Source organism: Podarcis bocagei (genome assembly GCF_964188305.1).
Source record: "Podarcis bocagei genome assembly, chromosome: 3".
Lineage (NCBI taxonomy): Eukaryota > Metazoa > Chordata > Lepidosauria > Squamata > Lacertidae > Podarcis > Podarcis bocagei.
This window is the reverse complement of record NC_138127.1, coordinates 25,397,949-25,423,843: the sequence shown is the minus strand read 5'-3', so window position 1 is coordinate 25,423,843 and position 25,895 is coordinate 25,397,949. Positions and strand designations below refer to the sequence as shown.

The 25,895-nt window shown below is 44.3% G+C and overlaps 1 long non-coding RNA gene across 1 annotated transcript; it reads left to right on the top strand.

The window, feature by feature from the left end:
* On the top strand, positions 1–25,883 carry LOC308583441. Its single transcript, XR_014006219.1, has 5 exons — positions 1–126; positions 12,005–12,209; positions 15,314–15,372; positions 17,253–17,359; positions 25,713–25,883. It is a non-coding gene; the product is annotated as an uncharacterized lncRNA (long non-coding RNA).
* The last annotated feature ends 12 nt before the right edge of the window (positions 25,884–25,895 follow it).

Sequence of the window (25,895 nt, the reverse complement as noted above, 5' to 3'; positions counted from 1 at the left end):
TTTTGCATTGTGAGGCTTTTTGAACAGAGGAAGTGAGGTATGAAGTGCCAAATTTCCACTTGCTGCCCTGGAAATTGTGCTTGAGATTTTCCTGGTGAGCAACGGCCACAGCAGTGATAGAAAACAGTAAGCGAAGATTATTTATTCACTTCTTATTTAAAGTTTTTCTATGTTCATTATCCAATATCACTACCATAAAATCAAATAGAAAAGGACATTGAACTTCTTCCAAATCTGAAACAGGCACTATATGTTCTTCTGTTCTTCTGTTTCAATACACTTTTCATTTCTTCTACTAATTGCTTTATGTTTTTGGCAGCTGGTTCATTTTATTGCCATTATCATTTGTTTCTATATCAAACAATCAAATTGAAATACAGCTGATCTAGATATTGTTTGTCATATTTTTAAATTATGAATAGTTATAACAAGTTCAAGTAACCCTTGCCTCAAGTATTTCCACTAAAAATGGCACTGCAATAAAGGTACGCTTGGTGTACAATACTGTATTGTTGAAGCAGAGAATTTCAGGATAATTTTTCCCATTTATCCCCAATTAAAATTCTATACTCCGGATCTAAAGCAAACTCATCCAGCTAAAAGCCATAAAATCTTATACTCATTAATGTGCAATCAAGACTTTCTATCTTTTTATTCTGTGTGGAAAACTACAGCAGTCGCAACATCGGCAGGGAGTCCTATAACGCAACTGTAGAATATTTTAGAATGATTAATCTATTGCAGCAGTAAAAGTCTCCAAAAGGTTATTAATTAAAAGAACTAATCTTGCATTTTGGGACTGCACAAATAATTGCTAGTAAATCCAATACCTCGGCTCACCAATGGGAGTTTACTTTAAATAACCTCTGAAAAGTATCTGACAAAGTTAATTGTGGTTCAGAATTTCCAATTTATGTAGAAGTAGCTAATAAAAAAGAATTTGTGTTATTTATCACCGCTGTCTTAAAGCTGTATTAAAATCCTATCCACAGCCAGTGTTTAGAACTTTTTTCTGTCATTCTTATGTACAGAAGTGGTTTGCACCTGTTCTATTCAGTTACCGTATTTTTCGCACTATAGGACGCACTTTTTCCCCTCCAAAAATGAAGGGGAAATGTGTGTGCGTCCTATGGTGCGAATGCAGGCTTTTGCTGAAGCCTGGAGAGCGAGAGGGGTCCGTGCGCACCGACCCCTCTCGCTCTCCAGGCTTCAGGAAGCTATCCCAAGTCTTGCAAGCCCGGCGGGATGTCCCGCGGGCTCGCAAGGCTTGCGGGCAGCAGCCTGCACCCAAAAGCTGGGGACAGCGGGGAGGCGCAGAGCCGCCACCCCGCTATTCCCCGACCTGATCTGGAGGCTGGCGGGGGGAGAAGCAAGCCTGCTTCTCCCCCCCACCATCCCCACAACCTCCAGATCAGGTCGTGGAAAAGCGGGATGGCGGCGCTCCGCTATCCCGCTTTTCCCCGACCTGATCGGGAGGCTGGCGGGGGGAGAAGCAAGCCTGCTTCTCCCCCCCACCAGCCCCACAACCTCCAGATCAGGTCGTGGAAAAGCGGGATGGCGGCGCTCCGCTATCCCGCTTTTCCCCGACCTGATCGGGAGGCTGGGGGAGGGAGAAGCAAGCCTGCTTCTCCCCCCCACCAGCCCCACAACCTCCAGATCAGGTCGGGGGAAAGCGGGATGGCGGCGCTCCGCTATCCCGCTTTTCCCCGACCTGATCGGGAGGCTGGGGGAGGGAGAAGCAAGCCTGCTTCTCCCCCCCACCAGCCCCACAACCTCCAGATCAGGTCGGGGGAAAGCGGGATGGCGGCGCTCCGCTATCCCGCTTTTCCCCGACCTGATCGGGAGGCTGGGGGAGGGAGAAGCAAGCCTGCTTCTCCCCCCCACCAGCCCCACAACCTCCAGATCAGGTCGGGGGAAAGCGGGATGGCGGCGCTCCGCTATCCCGCTTTTCCCCGACCTGATCGGGAGGCTGGGGGAGGGAGAAGCAAGCCTGCTTCTCCCCCCCACCAGCCCCACAACCTCCAGATCAGGTCGGGGGAAAGCGGGATGGCGGCGCTCCGCTATCCCGCTTTTCCCCGACCTGATCGGGAGGCTGGGGGAGGGAGAAGCAAGCCTGCTTCTCCCCCCCACCAGCCCCACAACCTCCAGATCAGGTCGTGGAAAAGCGGGATGGCGGCGCTCCGCTATCCCGCTTTTCCCCGACCTGATCGGGAGGCTGGGGGAGGGAGAAGCAAGCCTGCTTCTCCCCCCCACCAGCCCCACAACCTCCAGATCAGGTCGTGGAAAAGCGGGATGGCGGCGCTCCGCTATCCCGCTTTTCCCCGACCTGATCGGGAGGCTGGGGGAGGGAGAAGCAAGCCTGCTTCTCCCCCCCCCACATCCCCACAACCTCCAGATCAGGTCGGGGGAAAGCGGGATGGCGGCGCTCCGCTATCCCGCTTTTCCCCGACCTGATCGGGAGGCTGGGGGAGGGAGAAGCAAGCCTGCTTCTCCCCCCCACCAGCCCCACAACCTCCAGATCAGGTCGTGGAAAAGCGGGATGGCGGCGCTCCGCTATCCCGCTTTTCCCCGACCTGATCGGGAGGCTGGGGGAGGGAGAAGCAAGCCTGCTTCTCCCCCCCCACATCCCCACAACCTCCAGATCAGGTCGGGGGAAAGCGGGATGGCGGCGCTCCGCTATCCCGCTTTTCCCCGACCTGATCGGGAGGCTGGGGGAGGGAGAAGCAAGCCTGCTTCTCCCCCCCCACCATCCCCACAACCTCCAGATCAGGTCGGGGGAAAGCGGGATGGCGGCGCTCCGCTATCCCGCTTTTCCCCGACCTGATCGGGAGGCTGGGGGAGGGAGAAGCAAGCCTGCTTCTCCCCCCCCACCATCCCCACAACCTCCCGGCTTCAGGAGAGCCCCACCGCCAGCCCCACAAGCTCGGGGGACAGCGGGAGAGGCGCAGCGCGCCATCCCGCTGTCTCCCGACATGGTTTGGAGGTTGGCGGAAGGCTTCCTCCTCCCCCAGCCCCGCAAGTTCCCAGAGCGATGCCAAAGCATGGCTCTGGGTCCCGTTCTGGGGGAGGGGGAAGCTCGGGCTTCCCCGCCCCAGCCCCGCGCCTGGGGGGGGGGATAATTTTTTTTTGCCTTTATTTCCCCCCCCCCAATCTAGGTGCGTCCTATGGACCGGTGCGTCCAATAGTCCGAAAAATACGGTACCACTGGTTTTTCCATCTTTCCTTTAGTCCATAGGCACCAGCTCCTAGGGGCTGAAGCACTGTCGGGGACCCCAATGTATGTGTGTGTGTGTGTGTTTTTAGGGGGCCAGGCCCCCAGAGGTGTAGCAAGGTCAGGTGGTACCCGATGCATAATTTTTTTGTCACCCCCCACCCATGTCTCCTTGGCTGTCAGCCAAGCAACCCCCCTTCTCCCAGCTTGCTGTAGGCTTGGGAGTCACAGGCGGGGGGCGCACCGAATGTCACCCTGCTTCAGAGAAGACACCTGTCCTCTCCCCTGCCTGCCTGTTTGCCTGCCTCCTCCACCAGGGAGCCTGGGCAGTGTGGCAACCCCCCGCCCGTGACTCCCAAGCCTACAGTGAGCCAGGGCAGAAGGATGGAGCTTTGCTGCTTTGCCGGTGGCCCTGACGGCCCATCAGGGCCGCCGCTTGCCATAGGCTTGGGAGTCATGGGCGGAGATGTGTGCTGAATGTCACCCCCATTCAGGATGACACCTGGTGTGGCCTGCCCCCACAGCACCCCCATTGCTCCGCCCCTGCAGGCCCCCTCAGTGTTCAGAGGGTGTTAGGCTCTGGTTGAATGCTGTGGGTCTGCATTGGAAAATAGGAAAGGAAAGGGGCAATATTCTCAGGGCTAAGAACAAATACAGTGGTACCTCGGGTTACAGACACTTCAGGTTACAGGTGCTTCAGGTTACAGATTCCGCTAACCCAGAAATAGTACCTCAGGTTAAGAACTTTCCTTCAGGATGAGAACAAAAATTGTGCGGCGGTGGCGCAGTGGCGGCGGGAGGCCCCATTAGCTAAACTGGTACCTCAGGTTAAGAACAGTTTCAGTTTAAGAACTGACCTCCAAAACGAATTAAGTTCTTAATCCGAGGTACCACTGTACAGTACACACACACACACACACACACACACACACACACACACACACACACCCCACTGCCCCTTACAAATCACCAAAACCTGCTAGTTTTCACTTGCCCTTATACGGAACTAGATTTTCTTCTCCCTCACCTGTTTTAAGCTTTTCTCTTCCCCTCAATGCCTCATGGCCACCTTAAAACAGTAGAATGTGGAACAAGAGCCAGAGGTAAACACTCTGAAGCCTAACATTCCTCCAGGGCTGACTTGAACATTCTCAAAGACTTCAAACGAATCTTGCTTTCATATATAATATAAAAAAGTTGCACTACGTTCTACAGTTGAACCTTGTCAATCTCTTTTGCTTTCCAGGCAGGCAAGGTGAACCAGTTGCTGATGGCGCGGCTGCCACATGTAACCTTGCTTTGTTTCCTGCAAATCAACACACATCTGTGCCTCTGAATCACAGTCCATTTATCTGAAGCAAAGGAAATGTTCTGCTGAGACTTTGATATGCAAGTCTTTTCTGCAGCATTTTTGACAATTACTTTTATGATTTAAAATGAAACAAAGGCCAGAAAGCGAGGGGGAACTTTGGGTGTTGGTTCTGCAGCTTCTTCTTTGGGGAACGGAGAAAACGATCACTTTTCAGCAGCTGACTGTTTATATATTCCCCCTAGTTTGCCAGTTTCACTTGCATTATTGCAGGGAGAGGAGTTGGTTCTTCTGCAATTCTTAGATGAATAATTATGACTATGGTTGTATACGCACAAAACTCTGGAACTGTAATCATTCCCTGGTTGACTGGCAGAAGGAAAATTCCCCAAGGGACAACCTCAGCCTGGAAATTACCTCCCATCTCAAAAGCATCTAAACTCTTAAACCGTTTGGATGTAATGATGATTTCAAACAATAATTTCTGAGGCAAGGCTCTTTGCAAATAATTTCCAGGAGCAAAATGCACCAGGAGAATTGCAGTGCAACAGGCTTAATCTATGGAACAATTGTAGTGATTGTTATTTAGGAAACAAATGAAGACTGTTCATGTAAGACAGACTACCAATGTAGCGATAAGTTATCTGAAAGTTCTGATGAAATGTTTCACTTGGCTCTGGGCTCCAAGAGACAAACAGGAGTTGGTAACTTGGGACTAGTTTTCATAGAGGTGGAAAAGCAGTGACTTGCCTGTAGTCTTTCAGACTGCAGGCGTGGGTGGTGTTTGTGGGGGTGTTACTTGATGGAAAGCTAGCATACAAGGGAAAAGGTTCTGTTAACCTAGTTTTCTATATGAGGGGCTGGTGGAATATGAATTACTGCCTGCAGTCTAAATTGATACAATCCAGGCAAAGGTCTATCAGGGATATAACAATGGTTTGGGCGCAATGATGGCTACCATTTTAGGAATGCAAAATCAACAGGATTGTGTTTTAAAATTCTTGCCTGTTTTTTCCTGGACGACCAGGTGTATGCCGAACGCCAACTTGGATCAATTTCTACATATGACAGCTGTCATAATGATGAAGGATATATTCCCTTTCATTTTAAATTTGATTATGGTTAAATTAACGAACAGCAAATGCCGGCAGATTGCACACATATTCTTATAATAAGTAAAGAACTTTCTATGCCCAAGATGTTATCCTTTTATTTTTTGCTATTTTAAAAATGGACAGTACATTTAGGGCCCGGGGTTATAATTGTTCGACCTTATTGGGTTAGGAATGGCAAGAGATCCTCTCTCCTTCCACTTAATTCCACTTAAACCAGTACACCAATTATATATATATATATATATATATATATATATATATATATATATATATATATCCATCCCAGAATAAGTGAACAGTGAAAGTAACTGCTTTGGCCATTGTTAGCCATGTGAAATTAATACTTGCTTTTCTCTGGTGTAAGCCGCTGTCCACTGTGGCCATACATTATAAATGGAGGGCACTTTAATTTGCTTCTACCATGGTATTTGCAGCAGATCCATTTAGAGCTATAAAATGAATGAGCGTGAAAAAGAGATGAAACCACATTTCTCTGGAATAATTTGTTTTTGCAAAGAAGCAGGTATGTGGTATAATTAAGCAGGGATGTCAGTGAACAAGGCAGGGACTTTTAACAGGTGCATCTTAATTATCCATAACCAACGAAGATTAAGCAACAAGCAAATGATCCCCTGGACTGATGCCTGTATGAAATAGGCTGTGCTTATTTGCACGAGACACAGCTGTCATTTCTTAATGACAACTGAAGGGAAACAGGCACCAAGCTGCATCTAATCATTTTAAGAAAGAGAGAAATGTGGAGGGAGAGTCGGAGGAAATCACCAGTCGGGAATTTAGCATACAGCCTTACTAGCTTATTTGGGGCAGATGTATGCCTCTGCCAGGGCTGCTTCCTTATGAGGGCCTTTGATATACGATATATACGATATACGATATCTTTATTGTCATTGTCCCATACAGAACAATGAAATTGAAAAACTACATAAAACATTCAAAACCCCCTAAAAACTCTGAAACCCCATTTAAAAATACACTATACTATACTATAAAATACACTATACTAAAAAATACACTATACTATAGAGACCCATTATGCTGAGTTTAGAACCAGAATTGCATTTGCGTAGAAACTGTTTCTCAGGTGGCTAGTCCTGGTCTTTATAACCCTATACCTTCTTCCAGAAGGCAGAAGCTGAAAGAAATCATTTCCGGGGAGCGCACTATCCTGTGCTATCTCTGCTGCTATCTTATGACACCTGGCAGCATAGATTTGATCTAAGGTGGGAAGAGTGCACCCAATTACCGTATTTTTTGCTCTATAAGACTCACTTTTTCCCTCCTAAAAAGTAAGGGAGAAAGTGTGTGCGTCTTATGGAGCGAATGCAGGCTGCACAGCTATCCCAGAAGCCAGAACAGCAGGAGGGATTGCTGCTTTCACTGCGCAGCGATCCCTCTTGCTGTTCTGGCTTCTGAGATTCAGAATATTTTTTTTCTTGTTTTCCTCCTCCAAAAACTAGGTGCGTCTTGTGGTCTGGTGCGTCTTATAGAGCGAAAAATACGGTATTCTCTCCGCAGTCTTTACAACCCTGGACAGCATTGTTTTTTCCCTGGCCGTTTTTTCAATCCAAGTCAGTGATTTTCTTCAAGAAAAATAAGTGCTGGACCTCACCATGAAGTTGTTACAGTAAGTTGTGGGGCACCTCACATTCCCCACCTCTCATTCTCTTATATTCAGGCAGATGGCTAGGGCTGCATGGAAGGGCCCTCATGCAAACTTGTGTGTGTGCATCACTATAGGCCTGGTTGGAAAGCTTAAAGCCTTCCTTTGCTTAATGGGAGATGGACTGAAGAAAAGGAAATACGATGTGGTCATGCCCTGTATTTCACAGCTAGGAGTTAGGTGGAGTCATAGATCTTTTTAAAGAAGTGTAGACTTGCACACGCTGGCCAACTTCTATTTTGGATTGAAATGTTCATTTTGGCCTTCTCCGAAGTACGTAAAGTTTCCTATGGCTCACCAGAACTCAGACTGCAGACTTCATTTCCCACTATAACCCTCGTGGGTAGTGCTATTTTGGTGTGGTGTGTGTCAGACTCACAGCTGAAAACCCTCTAATTTTAATTATTTATAAATTGTATTTTTATTAACAACCAACAAGACGAAAGAAACTACCAAATAGACTTGTGCAATTCTTAAATACAGTTTGCTACAAAAGTGGTAGCAAACCACTTTTGTACTGTCAGCAGGTTTAAAGAAATGTTTCCCCTTAAAGATGGTAGAATCAAGGCTTCAGAGACAGATACTTCCAAAAGGAAACTAACCCATTAATCATATGTCTTCCCTTCGCTGCGGCAACCCTCATTAATTGATGGTTCCCACTTTCCAAAGTTCTGGGAAGCTCTTCAAATTCTCCCTCTGGAATGCAAAGAGAATCAATGTGCAGCCCAGTTGCCGCTCCTGTTGCATTGCCAATAGATATCATGCCATTGATGCAGCTGTATCTTGCAGACAAGTTGTGTCTCAATGGAACATCTCAATGGAACATCTCAGTGGAAAAAGCCCTAACACACATGCTCTCCTGAATGGAAAGCTACATTCTCACAGACTGTTGATAAAGAGACCCCTTCTCTTCATGAAATCCATTTCATTGCTTCGTCTGTTGAATAGAAAACACCTGAGTTTTCTGATTAAGGTGTCATCCTCAATTTCACCATACATGGAAGCAGAGCAGCGAGCACCCACTCCTTGGTTGCACATAACGTCTAATGCTGCTTTCTTTCCTAGCATGCCATAAAACTATTTCTTCGTATGAACAGTGAAGATGTAAGAACCATTTATCATCCTCCTGTGCTGGCTGCCATGATGCATTACTTTGTATATTTTTCCTTTAATCAACAGAAGTCATTGGCAGCCAAACCAGGCTGGGACCAACAACAGACAATATTATTGAAGAAACTCCTTCTGTGATCTTTTTATGAAATGTAGTATACTACAGCTGCTGCTACTACTAATAAACCAAATTAACACGGTGGGGAATAAATATCTCAGATTATAATGCAAACTGTAGCAAAATATATTGTTTAAACAGTGAGAAACCAATCCCCCCCCCCTCTCCAGTATGGATGCTGATCATACCCATGCTCTCACAAGCATAATGGCCAGATTTGATTATATTATTAATATTTATTTATTTATTTATTTATTCAGTTTGTATACCACCCTTCATCCGATGATCACAAGGCAGTTCACAACATAAAAATACAAAATGAGAACATGAAATACATAATAAAACAAAAACAAGCCAATAACCCCCTTCCCACAAACACATTTGAAAGGCCATAGATTGCTTAATCAGCCAAAGGCCTGGCTATAGAGAAACATTTTCAGCTGGCACCTAAAGATATGTAATGCAAGTGTCAGGCATGCCTCCTTGGGAAGAGCATTCCACAAATGTGGGGCCACTGCAGAAAAGACCCATTCTTGTGCTGCCCGCCTATGGAGGATGCACACAGACTAGGACCACAGATGATGGCCACAGGATCTGGGTCAGTCCATTCCAGTTCTCCTGCTGCAGCAACTCTTAGGAATTGTTCTATTTTAAGTCATGCTGTTAAGGACACAGATAGAACATCTGACAAGACTGAGATGCTTCCCCATTGATTCTTTCCCCCTATGATGCTTCCATTTGAAACATCAGTTCTTAAATCTCTGTCTTCAGCAGTTGGGTTCTCAATGAGTACTTTATACCACTTGATATTTAGGAAGCTGGCAGATACTTTCCCACTACAATTTCTTAGAGACCAATCTAGAGCAGGACTCGTCTACTAACTTGAAGATTAAGCACTCTCTGCATAGGTTCACTTTCTGGATATCTGCCTCAGTTGCTTCCAACTATTAGGTGACTGTGATATGATCCACTGTTTATCATCACTGAAACACACAGAGAGGAACTCAACGAAGTGCTAAGGCCATTGTTCCAGATTCAGGTAGGTAGCCGTGTTAGTCTGCCGCAGTCAAAATATATGTATCTGAAGAAGTGTGCATGCACACGAAAGCTTATACCAAGAACAAACTTAGTTGGTCTCTAAGGTGCTATCGGACACTTTTTTAATTTTTTAATATATTTTGTCCATTGTTCCTTCATTTCAGCTTGCCAGATGAAACAATATCCCTCTCCTTCCTGCACATGCCTAGCAGAGGAGAGAGGAGAAATCCCCATTGCGCTAGTGGAAGTCTTTGCATGGGCTTCCACTAGCAGGACTTGTTGGCTGAATCCAGCCTGGGAGGTTTACCTGAAGGCTGCCATAATTCTGAAAGCCAAGCTGCTTTATGTGGATGCTGGAACAATGAGAGCTGGCATAGCAGAGCAACCACAAGAGTAAGCTGCGAGTCAGCAAATTAACGGTTCAAAGCGACTATGAATTCAAAATAAGTGACCTTAGGTGAGCTGCTATTTGCTCAATCTTACAGTCTGATTCTGTATATGTGTACTCAGACGTGTGTGTTTAATAGGGCTTACTCCCAAGATTGCATTTTTAGCTCCTGACAGAAATCAGTGGCACCTTATACAAGTCTACCTAATATGCCCGTTGTAAGGATTACTGAGATAATGTATACAAAATATTTGAATTATGCTGTATAAGTCCTGAGGGTGGTAGTCAACTATGTTTTATTCAGAGTAGTCCCATTGAAATTAATATAAGTTTGGTCAGAGGCTAATTCAGTATAAAACTTAGTTGAATAATAAAACAAATAACAACACACACAAAAACCTTCATGCAAAATCCTGTAATTCAAAGGTGTACTAAGAATACATGCCAAAAATTAAAATTAAATGATAAATATAGCAAGCACCTTTAAACATCCATGAACAATTCTATAAGTTGCTAAACCTAAATTAAATAGGCTCATACTGACACAATACTATTCCCCCCCCCACATGTCTGGTGAATCTAAAATATTAAAATTCAATGCAAATAATTTCAGTCCCTTGAATTTTTCTTTTATACGCATGCCATTTTAAACAGTGCTGGCTCCTGATCATGCCTTGTGCATGACAATACATGCATGCAGCTGTTTCATGAACACAACTCTCCACACATGGGACAAAGGCCCAAAGTGATGAGCTAGGTGTTTGGTAGTATAGGAATCCATGCATGGATAATGCATGTAGAAGAGGCAGAAAAGGAAGTGGTAAGGTATTAAACCACAGGAACAATTGAGCTCTCCAAAATTTGGCTTGGACTGAATAGTTAGCTAATCCCCCCCAAAACAAGAAGAGATTGTTTTTCTGATCCCACCTCCACACCCCATTGCCCAGGAGCCCCATAGTGCTGAAGCACATTCCCGTTTACTTTTTTTAAAGCTGTAAGGTGTGGTGGTGTGAGCAGCAAAGAAATTCCTTCTCTCCCTTCCTCTGACACTGCAAGGATTAGCAGTGTATGTGTTGGCTCATAGGTTACATAGTTCCCTCCAGAGGTGCCAGCTTCTCCAGCGTATTAAGGGGGCAACGACACATCACTTCCTGATGTCGTGAGAAGCCAGGGGGCAGAGCTGAACACCCTCTGAAAATTGAGGGGGCCTTACTCCCTCAAAAACTACATGGCGGACAAAACTGCCTTGGTCCCCAGGAGTTGGTGCCTATGGTTCCCTCAAAGACTGCCGCAAAGGGAGGAAGGCAGTGGGGGAATGGGAAACCACTCTTTTCTTTCTATGGAATCTCCTGCCTATAGACAATCCTGAAATATATTTACAAATCTGGTGATTTAAGCACAGCTGAAAGGCGGCATGGAAGGCTCTCTTTGGGGCACCTTTAAACTTCAAGTACAATAGCTCTCCAGTGTCAAGGTGAAATCTATAACAGCTAAATCTTTATGACAGCATAAAATCTCAAGCACCACAGTACCTCATTGGCATGCTGCAACTCACCAGCAAATCGACTGACTTCTCCAAAGAGCAGGGATACGCTGCATCATCCAGTCAGAACAAGGGCATGGGGCAGAGATTCCTGCATCTGAAACGGAGTAAAAAAAATATCAATAGGTTTCACATCATTAACGTTCAACCAGGAAAAAGTAGCCATAAGTTAAATAAGAAAATGCATTGGTACCCTCAGAACATTTATGAAACACTCAAAAATGATGACATTCTCAGAGCGAGAGAAATAAAGGTAAGAGTAATAAGAAATACAAGTTAGGTTTGCTCCAAATATTCTCCTGACTTGGTTTTTAAGCAGGAAACAACTATCTGGGCTGGGGGGGGGGAGGAGAAACATTTCCCAAAGTGGATTTTAATTTTGAATATTTGTTTTTTTTCCAGTCCTGTTTTGTACCATCATTTTTGCTAGCTAATAGTGCAGGAAAGTCATTATAAAAATTCAGTATCAGCGCTCTTCCCTCCCCTTCTAGGATTAGTCACATTGGTGATCCCTGAGTGAATGTGTTGAAGAATCAGCATCCTATGTAGTCAACTGGGTTTGGCTACGCCAAGGGGCAAACAAAGAAAATTCAAAGAGTGTGACACAAAAGAACATGTGGCGATTTTTGAAGCAACTGCAGAAAAATTGTCAAAGGGTGCAGTGGGAAGTTACTTTTGGCCACCTCCTAGAAAAAAGTAAGTACTTTCATTTTAGCCCTAATCCTAATTACAAGAGTGTGAGGCACAGATTCAGTACATAATCTACCTTTGCTAGATATTAAAGCATGAATATAAAAATTCTAGGCAGTTCCAAATTAATACCTCACGAGTTATACTACTGCCCACTAGGGCATTAGACAGTCCTCTCTCTCTATGCCTTTGTCCTGTGAGAAGGCCCCTTCTGAAAACTTCAAAAGTCGTTTACATTTCAGCTTGGGGAGCTGCGTTTCAAAGATAAGTTCAGAGGTTCAGCTGGACGTGTACAAGCCCTGAGGCATACCTAATGACCTCTCTGGAGTGTGACCACTGTTTTATAGCAACAGTATCATCCATAATTCTTGTTTAAACCTTGGACATGTCCCAGATCAGCAGCTTCTTGCTCCATCAACTTCCAGTTTTCATTTTTAAAAAATGAAAGGCTGCTTCTGTCTGTTCCCACTGCCCATGTCAGAGTTGTGTCTCATCTTTTACACTGGGATTGTTCTGCCTTGCCAATGGTTGAAGGAACAACACTTTTCCTAGTTGAGAGAATGTGAGAGTGAATAAGCCATTAGCTATGTGGCTGGTGTGATGTGCAGCAATAGCACTGCTGGAATGGACAATAGTGTGTGTGTGGGGGGGGGGGTGTGATTCAGGAATTATTTTAATGAGCATGGTTTCTATCAAAGGTACAAAAGTTAAGTGAGTTGGTCCACCCTGCATTGTGCCTGCACAAACTGATTAGATTTTACCTACGTAACTGACTGTCAATACTTGACATTTCACTGCTAAAGCAATTAAATCTGTCAAGGAGTACCGTTCACAATAATACAAAGTGTCAAATATGTGGTACAGTTCACAATATCACACGGGAGACTTTTCATATTAAATACATATATATTAGAATCCTGTTGCAGACTACCTTGGAACTTTCCTGCTTTGAATTATGATTTTATAGTCAAAGAATTTTTAAAAAAGGAAATCACATTTGAAAGATTAAAAGGATTTTGTGCTAAAATATTCTGTGATGATGCCTGGGGTCTATTCACATAATTCCTAGAGCTTTTAAAATGCAGCATCTATTGAAAGAGGTACATTATTATAAATGAAGTAACTGAAAGAATACCTTTCACAGAAAAAATACCTTACCATTCACCTCCTCCTGATTCATCTATTTTAAATGTAAGACAAAAAACATGAACCAGTTTTTAAAAACAAACAAACAAACAAACAAACAAACAAACAAACAAACAAACACCTTGCTGGCCTTTTATCAAGTTTTAGACTAGGAGAAGCAAGTAAACGAGCAGTTTATGTGAAAATGCCAAACTAGCCAAAATGAAGGATGGTTTTTAGTTTCACTTTTTCCATTTCAATACCTTCAGGGTTACAGTGTGTACAAAGCTTTAGAAGGTCACAGGTTCACCATCCTTCATTTAAGGCTTTAGAAAGGTTAAAACCAGCACTTCAAATTGTGCACAGAAACAAAAGCCCCTTTCTCCAATAACCTCACAGTGACTTGATCCTGTCAACGACATGGCTGCCATGTTCTGAACCAGCTGATGTTCCCAAAGTCTTGACTGGATATTACTTAATTGTGGCAAGGTTACAATCAGCCAACCACACCTACAACCAAGCAGGCTCTACTATTTATTTAATTTGGTTAGAAAGATTGGTGGCATAAATAGTGTTACTTCCAAGAAACCATGGTTGAGGCAGGGAAACATGGATGGAATTTCAACAAATTCAGCAGCTCTTACAAGTGTTCACAAATGTTCAAAGGGAGCAAGAAAAGGGCTGTGGCAACTACAAAGCTTCCCTCATAGTTCACCTCATCCCATCTTGTTAAAAAAGAAATCCTAACTCTGACCTTAATCCATCCTACATCATCACAGGGTTAGGACCTTTTTCTCAATGTTAGTGTGTTCCTGCTGTGCAGCCACAAGCCTTCTGCTACTGTAGCCCAACACAGATTATCGGACTGAAAATGTGCCCACAAATCTTTGATTGATGTATTTAAATATAGCTTTATTTTTTTATCTATGCAGAAATAGAACATTTCAGCATGAAAGGAAAGCTAACTTTTATTCGGGGGCATTTATAGATTTTTGTTTTTTAATGATACAATTACAGAGTTCCCACTAACGCTAGTGTTTGATTACATGCCTAGAAGCAGAAGCTAAACGTTGTAATGGTAAGTCAAGCCAACATTACCACAAGCAAATGTTTTGACTTGTACTTAAAACAGATGAAAAAGATTGCTGATGGGAAGAGTGCAAGGAGGAGGGATTAGGGTGGGAGGAGAAATATCAAAGTTAATAGCCGAAGGATGAAATAAAGCATGAATAGAATTTGAGGGATGGAGTCAAAAAACAGAAATGGGGCCAGGGGCGGGGGGGCCGGGGGCCAGGGCCAGGGGGGGGGGAGGAGGAGGAGAAAAGAAAGCTCCCAGTTAAAAAAACACATGATTTCTTTCATATCTGGAAGTTAACCAGCAGATTAATAGAGAATGGCATCAATTCTTCCATCCAGGATGACAAATCACTCACATTACAAAGCCTATCTGGTCAGATTAGGTTCTTAAAAGTGCATGGGAGGTTAAAGGAGATACTGTGCTCAGAACAAAACTAATTCTGTTACATGCAATGTGAGAGACAGCAATTGAAACGAAATACAGTGAGATCTTGGTTCTTGAACGGAATCAGTTCCAGGAGTCTGTTCGACTTCTGAAAAGTTCAGAAACCAAGGTGCGGCTTCCGATTGGCTGCAGGAGCTTCCTGCACTCAAGCGGAAGCCGCGTCAGATGTCTGGCTTCCGAAAAACGTTCGAAAACCAAAACACTTACTTCCAGGTTTTCAGCGTTTTGGAGCCGATCTGTTCATCAGGTAAGCAGTTCGAGAACCAAGGTTCCACTGTACTCAAGAGGACTTTTCCCCCCTACATAGAATTCCAACTTGGGGAAGGGGGACCTTAAATCTTTTTATGATCTCTTCTTATTGCAGGGAAATGCAACTTGTGACCCATCAAGCCAAATGCAGCTTAGCACCATGTATTGCAGCCCACCAGATGCTCAGTTGTCTCCCCCATTTTTGCACTCCTAGGCAGTTAAAAAGAGGACCAGGATATTGTCACGGACCTGGAAGGCCAGAATTCATGACTGGTGAGTTGCTTTCCACTTGGTTGGCCACAAGTGGTAAAGAGGCCTGAGTTTTCAGCTGCCCTGGTCAGCTTGCTGACTTCCCGCCACACTAGCTTTCAGTGGGTGGCTGTGCAAATGCTGACAGCTTGACAAAGCACACAAAATAGCATTTGCATGGCACCATCATCTGTTGAAAAGCTGTTCTCCTACTGGGATGTCAAAAGGCACCAAGTCTGGCACATGCCACTGGCATTCCTACAAGCAACTGAGTGTATAGCAACTCCAGCTGGAAGTCACTGCTGACTGACTGAAAACCGCAGCTGTCGCACATGGAACCGATCATGAGTATATGCCCTTCGGTGGGAAAAAGGCCAGCTCAGTCTCTTGAGCAGGAGAAGGCCATGCCAACAGTTTTGCTTGACTTAAAATCACAGAATACCTCTAATATTCACTTTTATTGTCACTTCCTTAAATAAACTTGCATAAAGACTATTTTAGAAATGTCTAATGAACGCTACTACTTTGAAGGAGTTATTACAGCCACTGCAAGTCCACCATGAATGGAGGGACAGCCAGACATTGTTTATGAAGACTAAACCCCTGTGAAGCTAGCATGACAGCAACAGGATTGCTCCCCCAGCTTGGAAGTGCAAAGGAGAAATGAAGCATTAACCTCACAGTTATACTGGTCCTCAGGTGTACACATCATGTGTAAGAGACAAGACCCTCCCATTCCCCTTTCCATCTTGCTTATCAAGGTGAGCCTTCTGAGAGAGACTGGAGGTGGAGTGGTAGGCCCATGTTCTCTTCTCTAAAGCAGGGCTGGAAAACCTTTGACCCTCCAGATGTTGTTGGGCTTCCATTCCCATCAGCCTGAGACAGCATGACAAGAAATTAGGGGTGACGGGAGATTTAGTAACACATGGAGGGCCAAAAGTTCCTTAGCTCTGCTCTAAAGAAACACTGTGATTAGCTCACATCTTCTTATAAAGGCCCACTATGCATGACAAATGCTGATCCAAATTTCTAATAGTTGCTTATAACATTTCTATCCCACCTTTCTTCCAATGAGCTCAGGTGGTGTACGCAGAATTATCCATCTTAGTACCTCAGTAACAATATGGGGATGAGATTGTGTGAGTGCTCAAGGTCATTCAGTGAGCTCCATGCTGAGCAAACATGTGAATCCAGGTTTCTCCATACAGATAATCTACATACAAACCACACTGGCTTTTCTACACTACAGTGGCTCTCAAGCATTATGAAGTCTACTAATTTGCAATATATTTCCAGTTTTGGCTCCCAAAGTACATGGTCTACGTAGACTGATTTGATATGATTAATGATTATCCAAATGGAGTGCAATAGCCTGTCAAAACAATGAATATAAGAACAGAAGGTTCATTTCAAAAACAGTCAGGCCTTCTTATTTAGGTTCATAGGTCAAGCTAGGCAGCCTTCCCCAACTTGTTGCCTCCAGATGTTGTAGAACACAATTACCATCAGTCCTAGCCAGTCCTAGTCAATGGTCAGGAATGAGTGTAACTGTATTCCAAAACCTCTGGTGGACATCATGTTGGGGGAGAATGAGCTAGAGTGTCACCAGTGAAAATAGCCTCTTGTTTTATTCCTACAAACCACAAAATATATAGCAAGAAAATCCCCATTCTCTGTACATTTTTTTTCTAGAGGGTCTATACGCAAACAGGATTCTCTGTTCATTCCACTGAATACATTTTGTGTTTCTCAGAAATGTGGTTCTTTAGGCTGTCACTCATCATTACCCGGAAAAGTAATTGAGACAGATATTAAAACACGATCTTGTGGAATTAATGAAGAAGGTTATCAGTCAAATGAAATCAAATGAGAAGAGCTTTAACTCCCCTTCTATTTTCACACAGAGAAGAAAATGAACTGCAGACAAATTTTTAATTGTTATGGGCTAGACAAGATCAAGATGACAGACAAGGAGCACCACAGTGCAGGGAAAAAAGAAGACAGAGCCAAGGTTAACAATAAATAAATCAGACATGCAGTCCCTAACCCTCTTTGTACTTAAATCTCAAGGATCACAATTTTCATTAAACAAATGATGCACCAAGCAGTTTGCAGGACGGATTCAAACACATACTAGAATTGTAGGTTTGTGCATCTGAAGTGGATTAAAATGCACTGTCGTCCTAGCACTGAGTCCCTAGATGGACTTTGGGCAGTTTGAAAAGTGATGGGGAAAACAAACCACGAGCCTTAAGTCAAGACCCAACCTTGGCTACAGCTTGTAGTTTCTCTGGGGGAGATAAGCCACAATCCTGGGTTTGAATATCACGCCAAGCCAAACCATAGCTTGGCTCCAGGCAGCACAACAGCAGGAGGACCAGGAGAGGAGAGGAGTGAAGAGGCTGCAGTTTTTATTGCAAGGATCTGCACCCTTGTGTGTTTATGCTTAGCGATGGTTTGACTTAAGTGCTAAGTGTCAATCAGGCCACTTTGTATTCAGTGACACAGTAACTATAATAAGAAGAATAACAAGTGTCATATATGTATCGCTTCTAAATCTCATAGCCAGTGGGGGAGCAAGTTGATTGGGCGCCTGGGAGCAGGACACTCCAGCCAGGGCAGGATGCTCCGTGGGGCCTCCAAGGAGTCTGTTGCCTCCTCCCATTCAGCCGCCCTACAGCTGAGGGGGAGGTGGTGGGCGGACCGTTTGGGGCAGTGTGAAGCCTGCGTGCATAAGCCTCTTCCAGGAAAGACGCATGGCTTAAGTGCGCTGCAGGCCCCATGGTGAGTGCTGCCCAGCAGTTTGTTACCCCGCCTCAGTGGTGACACCCGGGGCAGACCACCCCCACCACACGCCCTTCCTCCACCCCTGCTCATAGCACTGGTGCTGTGATGTTACAAGTTTCAGTTATTATTTCAGCGAACTGAATCACAATTCTGAACCTTTAAAAGTAAAGGTAAAGGGACCCCTGACTGTTAGGTCCAATTGCAGATGACTCTGGGGTTGCGGCACTCATCTCACTTTACTGGCCGAGGGAGCCAGCGTACAGCTTCCAGGTCATGTGGCCAGCATGACTAAGCTGCTTGTGGCGAACCAGAGCAGCACATGGAAACGCCATTTACCTTCCCGCGGGAGCGGTACCTATTTATCTACTTGCACTTTGACGTGCTTTCAAACAGCTAGGTTGGCAGGAGCAGGGACTGAACAACAGGAGCTCACCCCGTCGCAGGGATTCGAACCGCTGACCTTCTGATCGGCAAGCCCTAGGCTATGTGGTTTAACCCACAGCGCCACCCGCGCTGAACCTTTAGGACTATTTAGGACTATTAATTAATTTAGGATTATTTAGGACTATTAATATTTACGACCATTAATTTAAGGACTGCTATCTAGGTGGCTGACTGCCTGGAAGTCTCATCTGGTGAGATAGTATTTGCCCATCATCTGCCAATGACCAACAAATTCTATTACATCCATTGAAATTATGTGGGAACTCATTGCAAACCAGATTAAGCCATCCATACTAGTCCACATATTTAAAATATGAGTGTCTTCTTAACTGGACAATTTGCCTTCTGATCCAATGACACGAGGAGAGAGAGATCATCCCTAGGTTTAAAGGAAAATATTGTTCATGGATTCTAGCTAAAATGGGCCTGTGGACGTAGCTAAATGACAAGACCAAGGTGACTCTTCCCAGTTTCCAGACTCTACAGTAAACACAGAATGGAGCTCTCAAAGGGTTCACACAATGTAAAGGTCATAGGAGCCAACTCCTTGGGGCAGTGGGGGCTTCGGCTCCCACAATAAAATATTTAATAAAATGGCCAAAATATTTAAAGGTTCTGCCTCTGATGGGCATCCCTTGCCAGGGATGCAAGCAGGCAAACAAACAAACACCAACTGCACTGATCTCCTTAGCAGAAGCGGTACAAAATTGGAGAGATGCAGCTTCCAATTACCTCCCCTCTTTAACAGCACATTTGCAAGAAAATAGCTGAAAATAGCTGAAATTAAAGCATGTGGAAAAAACCTAAAGGGTATTTCCAACGTTTCATTCAAATCAGTCAACTACTAATCTAAATATGGCTACTTCAGAGAAAGAGAACAATCAAAGGAGGAATTTTATGTTAGTGCTTTGGAGAAAGAAAGGCAGATGGCTAGGAATGATAAAAAGGTAGCATTTTACAGGGAATGGTCTGATGCAGTACAAAGTATGTGGGTGTCCCTATTTGTGCATTTTTGGTAAAAATATGGCAATAATTTGCAGAATAATAATAATAATAACATACAAATTCAATGAGCTGTACAGCATACTGAAGATGTTTGTCCATTACTTGATAATGAGCAAGCTTCACATCTCAGTTGTAAGGAGGGGAGAGCACTATTGTAAATACATATCAAATATTCACAAAATAATCATCTCAAGTAGGAAAAGGACAAAGAGAACATGTTGGAAATGAAGGTGAATTCAATGGTGCTTATTTAATAAATCAGTTTTCCATGGAGTTGGGCTTTTTGTTTTAGTTTTAAACACTACTACTAGGACAAATTACTATATTTCAGGTTGCATTTGCCACTGGAAAAGAGTGATATTTATGAATAATTCATCTAAAAATTAGCTTTCCCTCAATGCATTAAGCAGCCTCTCTTGATAAGGGTGATCTGAAATTGAAAGAATACTCAAGCAGCAAGTATTTTTAAGGGCAGGGGCATATGAATGCCAATAGAGATCCTGTTTCTACTATTCAGAGGACTTTATGTTATTCATAGCTATTCAAATTGAGTTGTTTTCTTTTATCGGAAAAAGAGACCACAAGCTTGAATAACAATTATAAATATTAACATATTAACTAACCAAGTGACATTAGTGCCCAAAAAAAGAAAAGAAAATGCAACAAGCAAAAGAAAAAAGGAAGGACTTCAGGAACTGCATCAACACTAGAAGAAGAGGAGTTTGGATTTGATATCCCGCTTTATCACTACCCTAAGGAGTCTCAAAGCGGCTAACATTCTCCTTTCCCTTCCTCCCCCACAACAAACACTCTGTGAGGTGAGTGAGGCTGAGAGACTTCAGAGAAGGGTGACTAGCTCAAAGTCACCCAGCAGCTGCACATGGAGGAGCGGAGGAGCGAACCCGGTTCACCAGATTACAAGTCTACTGTTCTTAACCACTGCACCACGCTGGCTCTCCACACTAGTATCCAAAGTGCATCCATAGAGTCCCCCAACCTTTGGGGGCCTCTGGGCAAAACCTGGAAATCTAAGAACCGATAATGGGCAGTAAAATTATGCTGCTGCAGTTCCTGTGGAAGTAGCTCCATTAGGAAGCCATTTCATAGCCCCAAACAGGCAATGCCCAGAATTTTCCTTCCTTTCTCACTTCCCCAAAACAGGCCACACACACACACACACACACACACACACACACACACACACACACAGAGAGAGAGAGAATGGGAGGGTTCTCCTTTGCTGGAGGTATTTGCTATATATTCAGTGGTCTGTTTGCCTGAGCTTGAGTCTGGACCAAGGATTCAGAGCCCCTGTGTTTTGATTCAATACATGATACCCAATCACAGAACATTTCAGGATTTGGGCCTCTGCCATTGGCCCTTAAACTCTGAGTTATGATTCACAGCTTGGAAGTTTAGACAGCCAATCACGTTGGGAGTGGGAGTGGCCCAGGCCTTCAGAAATGTATATAAGCAGTTGCTTTGCCCCTGTTGTCTAGTTCTGTTAGTTCAATAAAGTTTCTTGCTGTTATCACTTTGTCTTACATTGTGGGAACCCACCTACACTTTAATATTTATGTGGCAGCCACAATCTATCAAGAATGTTATGCTTGGATCCTGCACTGTAGTCCCCGTGTTTATTTAGCAGCATCCTGTACTAGATGACCTCTGAGGTCTGTAGAAATGAAAAATCATGGGAGACGAGAGAGGCAGGTGTAGCTAGGCGTCTGTCAGGGCGGACCCTGAGAGCCTATTTTATTGAATATTGCAAGCATTGCCACAGGTGGGCCTGTGGTTGATTGGTTGATACATACACACAGAAACTTGTAATTGGTTAACATAAGTACTAAGGCAGGAATTACATGTGAAAGGTGGGGATTACATGTGATCATTTATCATTGATGGAGAGAAGGCTGAGAATCGGAGCTAGAACTAGACAGGCATGAAGCCTCCTAATTGAATTGTAACTAGGGATTAATTGGCACAAACAATATAACAATTGGGTTCTATAGTTATGGTCAGCTAGGCATGGAGAGCAAGTACAGTTTGTTTTCCATGAGCTTAGGATGTCTGTTACTAATGATTGGTCATATCATGTAACAATATAACAATCAGGTTCAGCTAGGCGTGAAGAGCAGGTTCGTACAGTGTGTGCAAAAGCAGGGAAAAGCCTACAAGCAGAACTTCTCAGAAAGCATGAGAAAAGAGGAGCAAGGCTTCCCCAAAATGGAGCAGTTTTGTGCAGAAAGAGACTTAACAGTTATGTGCAGAAAGAAGACTTCCCTTTATCTCCCCCTTTCTTTTCTTGTTTGCGAGGCATTCTGGGTAGATAAGGCAAAAATATTTCAGGATTAGTGGTGTGCCAACAAATGCCCAAAATAAGTTCGCCAGGGTCGATGGGACAAAAATATTTCGGGATACGTGGTTTGCCAACGCATGCCCAAAATAAATCCGTCCAGGATCGATGGGACAAGAATACTTCAGGATACGTGGTTTGCCAACGCATGCCCAAAGTAAATCCGTCCACATCTCACCTTAGGTTTACTGTTGGTGTTGCCATTTCGCAAAGTAGGCGGCGAGAAGTTTATTAGGTGGTTGAGGGGGAGAGAGAAGCCGAGAGAAAAGGCTTATGAGGCCAGGAACGCATTGAAGGAAGCAACATAACAAAATTAAGATGCATATAATGACAAGGGCATATTGAAAGAGATTACGAAGCCAAGTAAGATTAGGTAGTAAGCCACTGGGTGAAAGAATCCCAGAGGCCAGAAAAACCAACGTCTTGTTTAATGTGGTGTGTGAGATTTTGCAAATGAGAGATCTGCTTTTGGATGGCTTTGGAATTATCAGTAATATTAAAACAGCACATGTTGTCCACTTGTTCACATCCATAATGATGAATCATCAATAGATAATCAATAGCACAATTTTGTAAAAGTCCATTATGTAGTCCACTCTGTTCTTTATTCAAAAGGTGAGAAGCTTGTGAAGTAAAATTCAGGGCTTTTTCTGCAGAATAAGCTGAAGAATTAATGTTCACACGATTCCATACAGCCAATCCAGGGACTCCTAAGAGAGAAACAACTAAAGAGATATATTCAGACCTACTGAAAAAGGAGACAAAAGCATCACAATCGTTAGTCAATTTCACAGAGCGGCGATATCAAGAGTGGGATAAAGGATCCAGAACTCCTGGAATAACCTGGATTCCTTCTTTGGCCGCAGAAAATTTGGGTAAAATTAAGCCTGCGACTTTAGGAGGTAGTGGGCCTGCCAATTGGGTGGTCATAAGCACAATTTCACCAGGTAAAAACAGTGTCTTTGGTTTTTTTTATTAATTAAGTCGATGGTAAAATCAGAGCGTGTATCCTTTGAGATGGTTTTAATAGTGGAGACTAACGGCGGAGGGGGGCTCCCTATTTGTCCTGGCCCGGGAGTGGGGCCCCTAAGGAGTTTCCCGAACTCCTGCACTGATTTGCCCAATGATAGCCTTTACCGCACTTTGGGCATTTCTTGGAAGGTTTAGCCTTATTGGCATCACCATTCCTGTTTGCACCCCTGCCAGGGGCTCTGCATTGTTTAGAAAAATGACCTGGGCAATTGCAGTTGAAGCAGTTGCTATTCCATCCAGCATTCCTGTCACATAAGTGGATTTTAAACCGGAATCAGCAATGGCCCTTCTTAATTCTCGCATTACAGAATAAGAAAGGGTTTCATATAGCACCTGTTGTTGTGCTGTGCCTGGGTTTGCATAAGAAATAGGGAAAGCAGATGGCAACACCCCAGCCCACTCAGACTCTTCCTCTAAGGATAGGAGCCCTTTCTGCCTTGCCTGGGAAAGTGCAACACGGACAGCTCCCGTGAAACAGGCAGGAGCTGAGGCAGGCAAGGGAGGGGTGGAAGGAGGGAGGGAAGAAAGTGGGGGGGAAGAAAGAGGGGGGGAAGTGGATGTTGGCTGAGACACAGCTTCTGAAGAAGCGGATGCAGGCAAAGGAAACATAGGAGGGAGGGAAGGGGGGATGGGGGTGGTGGTTGTGGGCTGAGGGACAGCTCCTGTATGAGCAGATGCAGGAGGGGGGAAGGGGGGGTGGATGGGTTGGAAGCAGGCAAAGGAGGGAGGGATTGGCAGGATTGTGCAGGAGGCAAAAGCTTAGGATAAGGAGGGGGGTTGTCTCCAACAGACAGAGATGCAGGGGCCGAGGGAAACGCCTGGGACGCCTGAGGTCCAAATTTTGCCACGGCATCTGCGCACTTCTGCCAAGTTAGCAGACAGTGGATAGGAGCCCTGGGCTCTGCAAAAAAGGTTTTTCCAATCTTTTGCCATGCCTCTACCCCCAAGGAGCCTGCCTCAGGGTACCAGGGGCATTGGAATGCAATCTCACATAACAAACGTTCAATTTCCTTTAAAGAAACATGAGCACCTGCACCTCTCTGTCTGACTAAATGAAGCAGTTCAGTAGCATGCACTTTCTGGGACTTTGTAAGCTCCCCCCCCCCATACTCACGGTGTAGCCGGCTAAGACTTCTCCAGTCGAGTGAAGTATGAGGCTGGCTGACTGCTCGGCTGCGCAAGGGATCTGGCACGTCGGGGTCACCAGATGTAGAAATGAAAAATCATGGGAGACGAGAGAGGCAGGTGTAGCTAGGCGTCTGTCAGGGCGGGCCCTGAGAGCCTATTTTATTGAATATTGCAAGCATTGCCACAGGTGGGCCTGTGGTTGATTGGTTGATACATACACACAGAAACTTGTAATTGGTTAACATAAGTACTAAGGCGGGAATTACATGTGAAAGGTGGGGATTACATGTGATCATTTATCATTGATGGAGAGAAGGCTGAGAATCGGAGCTAGAACTAGACAGGCATGAAGCCTCCTAATTGAATTGTAACTAGGGATTAATTGGCACAAACAATATAACAATTGGGTTCTATAGTTATGGTCAGCTAGGCATGGAGAGCAAGTACAGTTTGTTTTCCATGAGCTTAGGATGTCTGTTACTAATGATTGGTCATATCATGTAACAATATAACAATCAGGTTCAGCTAGGCGTGAAGAGCAGGTTCGTACAGTGTGTGCAAAAGCAGGGAAAAGCCTACAAGCAGAACTTCTCAGAAAGCATGAGAAAAGAGGAGCAAGGCTTCCCCAAAATGGAGCAGTTTTGTGCAGAAAGAGACTTAACAGTTATGTGCAGAAAGAAGACTTCCCTTTAGAGGTCAATGATTATGGGGCCACACTAGTACACTTAACCTCAGGGGGTGGGGAATCCATGTTTGTCACATTTAAAACTCATTCAGCATTAAGATCCTTTTCCTCCCTGCACACCAGAGCACAGGCTCACTTTTCTTTTCACATTGTTTGCTCTTTTGGCATTTGTTCTCCTCTCTGAATCTGCTGGTTTTCCTCTGTCCCCAAACACTTAGTTTCCACACTCATTTAGTTTCCATCCTCAATCATCTCTCCAGACTGGCTTTTTGTGCTAGTCAGAAAGGAAGGCTTTTTAAGCATTTCCCACACATTATCTGTTTTAATCAGGTTTTAATTGGCTGCTTTAGAAATGCATTTTTAACTAATTGTTACACACAGAGAGCCTTTGGGACCTACCCACAATTAAAAGCTTTAAAATCCCAGTTTCGGAAAAGAAAGAAACAAGGACTGTAGAGAAAGATCCTCATAAAAAAGGGCTCTCTAATGAGCCAGCTCTCATGTATTAAGAAATTTAAAATTAGAAATAGCAAGTCAATTCACAGCACCTCCTTGTTATTGTCAATTACAGCTTTCTGGTCCTCAAAAGAGTTTTAACAACTCTGGGCTTGTCACATCTCTTTCAGGCAACCATTAGCCGCTCCAGTAACAGAAAATTAATTCGCAAGCTAGTTCTTTGGCTTGGCAGTTTCAAAGATTTGGGAGTTCCAAGTTTTGGCCTGTAAAGACAGCAAGCAGGTTTCTTCAGGAAACATTTGCCATGAAGCAGCTGAAAAGGCAGGCTAACTTGCATACAGTGTCAATGACCTCGGCTGCTTCCAGATGACCTGTTTATTGAGCAGTCACCCCAGTTTATCTGCACAAGGTTTGTGAGGAGGTATGGCGACATCAACTATTTATTGAGCGTTCATTCTGCTTTGTTTGCAGGGAGGTGATATGATGTTGCATCAAGCAGTTGTCACCCCCTCCCACTTCTGTGCGCATTTCACTGTCACGGCAAAAAGCCTGCTTTGCGGAGCAGGGGAAGCAGGGTTGTGGCACAAGAGCACCAAATCAGCTTTAATTGCACTTCCTGAATTTGCCAGTGTGCGCCTTGAATTCCACCTGAAA